Genomic DNA, 8723 nt, shown 5'->3' on the forward strand with positions numbered 1-8723 from the left:
ACACTGACCTTGCTCTCTCATACTACACTCAACAACTCCCCTATGCCTGGCTGTCCCCCAATTCTCTTCAGCCCCACAATTCACCTTCTACCTTCCCTGGCTTCCTTGGGGACCCACTCAAATCGCACCTCCAGCCAGAGCTCTTTCCAGTTCCCCCACCCACCCAATCTTCAGAGACTCATTTACACTTGTATTTCCACTGTTGTTTGTTTATTGTCTTCTCCATTAGAATTTGAAGGAAACTGTCTTTGCTTTTCTTTATAGCCCTGGAGCTTAGGTGGGGATGATAAAGATGATTCAAGACCCCTAGGCTGGGGCCTTGGTATCAAAGCCAAAAAAAATAGAAAAAGTGAAAAGTTCCAAAATTTCCAGAGAACACAGTGACTCAATAGTCATAGCTGGGGCCCAGATATTTATCATCTTTTGACAAGCAGCCCTTTCACACTTGATATGTTGGTGCAAGGAAGGCACATTCATAATAAGTCCTCAGTTTATATAGGTTGGAAAATCTGTCAGATCTAGTACCCTACATAGCTCTGTAGAACCCAGGGTTAGCTCAATGCCATCCTTGACGGTAGCCAAGACAGAAAAATAGAATTTTATTCTATTGTGGAGTCTCTGTTACTTGAGAGCTAATATACATACTCCTAAAAAAGAAAATTTCATTTGCAAGTAAGAAAGTACAGAGATTTTCCATCTGCATAATGGCATACATTTTCATACCACCTCCAGAGGCTGACCACTACCAGTATGACTGCCAATGAAGGAAGATAACAGGTCTGTGATGTGCTGGTAATGTTTAACAATGGACTCTCAGAAAACAAGACACACTTTTAACTTTAATCTGCTGATTAACATTTTCTCCATAGCTTTTTTTACTTCTAGACAATCAACAAAAACCATAAATCAAACCATGATTTATAACTGTTTGCCAATTTCCAGGGGTAAATGCTTACACGGAAAATTGTTGAGTCAGTAAGAGTTGGTTCCAGCACACCCCCTGAGGCAGTTGAGGGAGGCATTCCATTGCTTTCTACAATGTCATTTCATTTAGCTCCTCTCTCATTAGATAACTAAACTAGGAGTAAGGAAGACTTTGGTTTCAAAATCCTATTCTCTGACATTTAACTGGCTGTGTGACCTTGGGCCAAACACAACCTCTGTGAGCCTCAATTTGTTTATCTCTGAATGGGGATAATAATATATGTAGGTGTAGGGTAATTGTGAGGTTCAAAATGATAAAATGCTTTAAGCACTCTGCAAACCTTAAAGTACTGTATAAATTTAAATAGTTTTTATTATGATTCTTGATCTGTCCTGTAAGTGGTTTAGCTCACTCCAATGGAATTAGTGTGGCTCAGCCCTCATGGTGAGACTTTGGGTTTTATAAGGTTGTTGATGTCATGAAAACACATATCCACTTTTCCCATTATATTGCTTCATGTTTGTAGTCTGGTCTCTTTAGTTATACTGGAGGCACGTTGAGGGTGGTGGGCTCATAGGTAATGAATAATAATAAATGCATGCATATAAATCATCACAACTAAACAAAGTGCAAAGTGAATGACCTACTGATAGTGAATCAGTAGCCTAAGTTTCCTATTAGACACTGAACAAGGGAACCTCTAGCCTTCCACTTAATTTCATACATCTGGAGGAGACACACACCCACACACACACACACACACACACACACACACACCCCCACACACAACAGAATCACCCCTCTGGACTTGAGATCTGATCTGTTTTTTAATCCCAGCTCTGTATGATACTTACTAATTCTCTGACAATGAGCATGTCACTTAACCTTGACGTGTCCTGTTTCTTTCCTCATCTCTCAGGTGGGGGTAATAGTACTTCCAAGACCTATTTCACAGGGTTATTGTAAGAGATGTTATATTAATATGTTGCTATTATTACCTTGCTCACAGGAGAACTTCTGGAGGTTTAAGATAAAGAACAAATGACCTGTGAACTCACTGGTTAATCAACTAAATGATAAGAAATTATCACTTTAATTAGATCAACTGATTCATAATAGGTTATCACTTTATTCTAGAGTCCAGGGTTTCAAGTGACTAAGAGTGACTAAGGCAGTTTATTTTGAACACTTGCCTTAGAACCACCGAGCTTGTTACTTCTCTCTCCTGCCTCGAAATTTTCCCCCTCTCTATTTGCTCTCTCTGCCTTTTTCTCTCACCAGCCCTGTTTCTCTCTTCCCTATCTCCAGTTGTTTCTCCCATCTATGTTACTCTTCCTTCTATCTTCCCCTGGTGTATGACTAACCCCCTTTGTTTATGCCCTTGGCTTCCTAGCTCCTCCCTACTTCTCAGTCCCTGTCTCCTCTCCTATCTTCCAGTGCTGCTCCTTCCTCCCTTTTCCCTTTATAATTTCTTTTCTGACCTTTCTTTCCTTCTCCACATTCCTCTAAATTTTACCTCTTCCTTAAATGAAAACCACAGCCATTGTGGAACTTTTATTCTCTCTTAGGACTTGTCATTGTTAAATGAAGTTTGGGGTTTTTTTCACTTTTTAATTTAAATGGAAGTGAATTTCTGCCTTCCAGAAGCAGGCAACCAGAATGACACAGGGTAATGAATTTTGGCCTAATGAAAAATAGTTGAAGGAACTGGAGATGTTTGGCCTGGAGAAAAAAGATACAATCCCTGACTTTCAGTGTCTGAAGTAGGGGTCACATGGAAGAGGGTTTCAGCTTGTTCTGTCTGGCCCTACCAGATAAAACTAGGTGCCAGAGATTCAAATTGAAAAAAGTCTAAATTTAAAGAGAAGATGGTCTGGTCACCTACAGAGGTTGGTGGATGACAGTTTGACACTGGGAGTGTTCCATTGGTGGCCCCGTCAATGAATGACTGATACTACAAACTCTTCACCAAGGGTTCTTGATTATGGGGCTTATGAGGGGTAACAATGTGAGGGGGGAAAGGGAAGAAACTGATCGACACATTGAGAACACCAAGGGGCAGTCCTAACTTTAGTAAGTAGACCTTACAGATAAAAGGTGCAAAAGGGAAAAGTAAAAAGCAAAATAAATTTCATAGATGTGTCTCCTGTTCCTCTGGAAACATTTGATACAGTCCTGTGGTTCTGGTGTGGTCTCAGAGAAGTTCTTCCCCAACTTAGACTCAGGTTACTTGTAGAGATCCTTTTCATCTGTTAAAAAAATCTCCTACAAAATTTATCTTAACACAACTTTAAATTTTTCGCCAATAACCAGGCCAGATAATGAAAGTTAGCTTACTCATTATTTCCTATTATTATAAAATCAAATTTGGAAACTTTTAGGCCAGTTCCAATACAGTTGTTCTGGTTACCTGAATAATTGGGGTACTCAAATGAAGGTATCCATTTCCACAGTACTGAAAAGAAAACCCTTGTCTAAGTTAATGGTGATTTTACATATAAGGCTATTAATCCTACTTGCCAAAGAAAACATTTTAAGTCCCCTAGGATTCTTGGGCAGCTAGGTAGCAGTGGATAGAGCGCCTGGCCTTGAGTCAGGAAGACTCGTGTTCCTGAGTTCGAATCTGGCCTCAGACACTTACTAGCTATATGACCCTGGGCAAGTCTCTTCAACCTATTTTTCTTAGTTTCCTCATCTGCAATATGACCTGGAGAAGGAAATAGCAAACCACTCCAGTATCTTTGCCAAGAAAACTCCAGAAGGGGTCATGACAAGTCAGACACGACTGAACAACAAAAGGATTCTGAAAGTAGAAAGAATCTTAGATATTATCAGGTCCAATTCCCTCATTTTGTAGATAAAGTAGGAAGGTATGGGAATGATAGGAACATACTCAACACTGAATGTAGCATAATAGAATCTGGGTTCAAATCTTGTCCCTGCTACTTACTAGCTATGTGACCTTGAATATGTCACTCAATCACTTTAGCCCTCAGTTTCCTCATCTTTCAAATACTAAGATTAAATTAGAAAACCTATAAGGTCCTTTCCAGAGGTAAATTTATGTTCCTAAACTAAGGTCCAGAGAGGTCATGCATCTTAACCAAGGACACAGCCAGGAATCAATAGAACCCAGACAAGGACCCAGTCCAATGCCCTTTCCCCAACTTGAAAACTACAAAATACAGTAGTAACAAAGCACATCTTACTCAAAAGTGGGAAATTAGATCTGTGGTTAACAATAGAAATGGAACAATTCAGCGCTTAGCAATGAGCTGGAAGAGGTGTGGTACAGCAGAGGGATTTAACAATTCCCCAAGCCCACAACCACCTACCAGGGAAACTTGTTAGGAGCTATGAGCCTAGGAGTGGTTGGGAAGCATTTTGCCACCTACCTGTACTTAAGTTTTAAACCAGATCAGACCACTCTAAAGCCTTCTCTTGCCCTTAAGGCAAGTCTATGGCCAGTGGTGAAGATGGACAGCTTAGAGGAAGTATTCTCCTTACTGTAACCTCCCTTCCCCCATAGCAAAGAGCACACACACAATCAGCCCCTACTTCCTGACTGATGCAAGAATTCTGAGAAGTGAAACAGCAACCAGGCACTTTAATTAAGTCAAAAGTTTAATTAATCACTACTTGAGAAACAAAATGGGTGTGAGCAGCCCTACAACTGTCGTGGCAAGGTTCACACTCCACCAAAAACTGCTGCTGCTGTCTCTTCCAACTTCAACAGTAGAAGGGGCTAGAGGGGGGAAAACCCCCAAAACTTAGATTTCATATAACTCAGCATCAAAACCTGCATTTCTTTAACATGTAAGGGTTTTCAAATTGCTTTTCTCTCAGGCATCCTGTGAAGTAGGTTTGCTCCAATATGCAGATAAGGGTCCAGAGGCTCTGAGAAATTGACTTGCCCAGGGTCATGTCAACACATCAAGGACATAGGATTTCATATATCTTAACTATTTGAAAATATTCTGAACCATAGAGTGTCAGAGTTGGACAGGATCTCAGGGGGCCATCTATCAATCAGTCAACAAGCATATATGATGCCTCTATCACGTGCCAGGTACTGTTCTACGAACTAGATACAAGTACAGAAAATGACAAAATCTTTACTCTAAGGAGCTTACATTCCAATGGGGGAGATAATAAGTACACATGTAAATTTATAACCACACAAATATAGTGTTCATCTAATCCAAACATATTCAAAATAGTCAAACAATAGTAACTTGGGAGGGATGAAACTAGTTGTTAGGAGGGTCAAGAAAGGCTTCATGCAGATGTTGCTTGAACTGTGTCTTAAAGGAAGAGAAGGAGTCTGAGGAGGTAAAGACAGTGTGCATTCCAGGTATATGGGATTGCTAGGGCAAACATTGACAAACATGTACACAGATGGAAGGCAGAAAAAATTGCTGCCCAAGGAAAGAAGCAGCTTCAAAGCACTTGACCTCTTCATCTAGAAAAGAATGCCTTCCAATTACCATTCAATCATAGATTTAGAGATGGGAGGGACCACAGAGATCATTGAGTCCAACCCCCTCACTTTATAGATGAAAAAACTAAGGCTGAGAGGTTAAGGAAGTCACCTACGATCACACAGCTAGTAAATGTATAAGGGAAGATTTGAATTCAGAGGTGTTTTTTTTTTTCTCCAAGCCTAACACCACCACACTGTGCCACCTACTTATGAGTTTACCTTTTGCCATTTTCTATATATGTGCCTCACTATCATTGTACTAAATCACACTCTCCCATGTACCTTATGGGAGAATATACCCCAGGCTTTCTAGAGGAAGGCTTTGTACCCAAAATCACCTTATTAAGTACATTTTTCTGAAATCTTATTGAAATCTGGTCACCTGGTAATCAATGGGATGCATACGTTAAGGGCTTATAAGCAACAGTATTAGAAAGTCCAGCCTTAAAGTTACCTCTAGAACCCTAAAGGGAAAAGTAGTCAGCCACCCTCTGAGACCACTGACCATCAATTTGAGGGGTAGTTGGAGAAGTACCCCAGAGTAGTTGCTACTCAAAGAAAAAAGCAAAAACAGGCCCTGGCTTCAGAGAGTGTATAGTCTAACAGAGATTAATATGTCATTTAAGCCAAGTCTTGAAAGAAGCCAAGAAATCTCAAAAGCATCTGCCCCTATACCTGTTGTATTGTGATTATTATTGATTTTGCCATTTGTTAAATATGGCAAATATATATTAGGTGTAAGTTATAACGATATCATTATTGTGAGTGATCTTTTTGTATAAATGGAAGCATGCTGAGGAGGCTTGAGAGCTATGATGGTGAGGAGAAGGAAGAAGAGGAAGAGGAGGAGATTTTCCTCAAAAGGTTACTATTAGTAACCTGAGAGAACTTGAATTGTGACTTCATGGTGGTAAATCCTTCTCTGGGAGCTCGACTTGCCAGTGTGCATTGTTTTGAGGAATGGGCTTTATAGAATTCTATATAAATGTGAGCTGTTTTTATTGTTATATTCCTAGAACATAGACATAAATTTAGAGTTAGAAAGGGCTTTAGCTATCTTTAGTCTGTCCCTCCCAATTTTATGGATGTGTAATCTGAAGTCCCAAGATTTACCAAATAGATTTACCCAAGATCCCTCAGTAAGTAACAGATTGAAGATCTGAACTAAGATCTTCAATTTCCTCCTCTGTACAATAATCTTAGAGAAGGAAATAGCAAATCAATGCAGTATCTTTGCCAAGAATATTTATAAAGAACTTCTCTTGTATTGTTGTTCAGTCATGTCCAACTCTTCGTGACCCCATTTGGGGTTTTCTTGGCAAAGATACTGGTAACATAGCTTTGACTCATTATCTTCCCTTTTCTAACTAAGTCTATTGTAGTAGAAATTCCTCTTCTTGGGGGGAAAATTCCTTTTTGGTAGCCCATCATCCAAAAAATGTTAACTTATCTTCCAGTTCACTATTACAGAATCTTGCTGTGACACTATTTGTTATCAATCACATATTGTTCAATAAAACTGCAATATAAAACAGTTGCTTCTGTTATAAAAATTTCCCCCCAAAACTCCAGTTACATGAGTTCCAGTTAATAAGAAGTTTTATAGTAACCGTTAACCCTTTTTACTTTCAGATTCTACTTTCTGGGAATGTTAAGGTCACTTATTATCAAAATGGTATTTATGAAAGTAGAAATGAAACAGTTCAACCTATTCTATTTGACACTAGAAAGCACTAGTAATGAGTGCACAGAAAAGAGAAAAACTTAGATCAACAGTTTATTATGATTATTAAATAATTAATTAATTGAAATAGCATTGGGAAGATCCAAAACTCTTGTTTTCATCTTTAAAAAAATTCAAGGAAAAGATTCTTATTAATATTTATTGCCATCTGTAACAATTGCTGCACCGATCATTGCCCCATTTCTCAGGAAGTCTGAAGCAATAATTTTTCTTGGAACTATCTCATTGGTATCCTTTTTTCCGGACAGGAAACATTCCATTTTGGGCTTCATAACATCATCAGTAAAGTTCTCTTCATTATTATTATTTTTTTTTTGGATGAGGCAATTGGGGTTAAGTGACTTGCCCAGGGTCACACAACTAGTAAGTGTCATGTGTCTGAGGTCAGATTTGAACTCAGGTCCTCCTGATTCCAGGGCCGGTGCTCTATTCACTGCGCCACCTAGCTGTCCCCAAGTTCTCCTTATTATTAATGGCATTACTTAGTAAATTTCAGAAACTGCTTCATTGACCAGAGGATATAAAAAAAAAATTTATAGACACAAGACTAACTTACTAGACGAAGTAGTAGACTTGTCTCTAAAAGAAAAAGGGAAAAAAAAAAGAAAAAGGGAGTAAGAAGGAAATAGAAATTAAATAATAGCTAATAACTAGATATAGACAATTGAATAAGAGCTCATGCAAACATAGGCTTGTAGAATGTTAGAGCTGAAAGTAGGCAAGAATTCTACTTCTGGCATGTTTAAGAGGATTTATGGGAAGTTTTGTCATAAAAAGATCAGTTGAAAGAAATAAGATTGATTAGCCTGAAGAAGTTTAGCAGTTTTCAAGAATTTAAAGAGCCATCATTTGGAAGAGGAATTGGCCTTTTTTTTTTTGCTCAGCCTTGGAGGACAGAACTAGGTGGTACTTTCAAGAAGGCAAATTTAAGCTATATGTAAGGAAATGCTTTTTAATCATTTGAACTATCTTAAAGTGGAATATGGTACCCCAAGCAGCAAATGTCACTGGACATCTTTGGGCAAAGGCTCATTCATGGATAGCCACTTGTTAGGTATAATATAAAAGGGATTATTTTTCAGGAATATATTGACTAGATGACCACTAACAACCCTTCCAATTCTGAAACTCAATGATTCTATGTTTTTGAAGTATGAATACTTTGTGATTTGCATTGCCGGAATGAGATGCTGAAGTCACAAAACTACTAAAGCGTTGTAAGTGGAAGGGAACCGCAACTTAAGGAAATTCTTATTAGCTCTTTTCTCAGTCATTCATCTTTTTTGATGATATCTTCCATATCACTTCTTGGCAATACATTTTAGTAAATTGGCACCCACAATAATTTCTCCCTTAATCTTTGATTGACATATATATATATATATATATATATATATATATTTGATTATTTTGTGTTTATGGTATTCCATGACTCATAGACACAGAGCATCACTGGAAGAAAACATGAATTCCCCCAAAGGATCTATGATTTTTCTTAGAGTGGAAATTCTCAACATGGGAATTCTTTCCACCAATATAGATTACGTTTCATATATAATTTAGTAGATAAA

Source organism: Dromiciops gliroides, chromosome 3 (assembly GCF_019393635.1).
Source record: "Dromiciops gliroides isolate mDroGli1 chromosome 3, mDroGli1.pri, whole genome shotgun sequence".
NCBI lineage: Eukaryota > Metazoa > Chordata > Mammalia > Microbiotheria > Microbiotheriidae > Dromiciops > Dromiciops gliroides.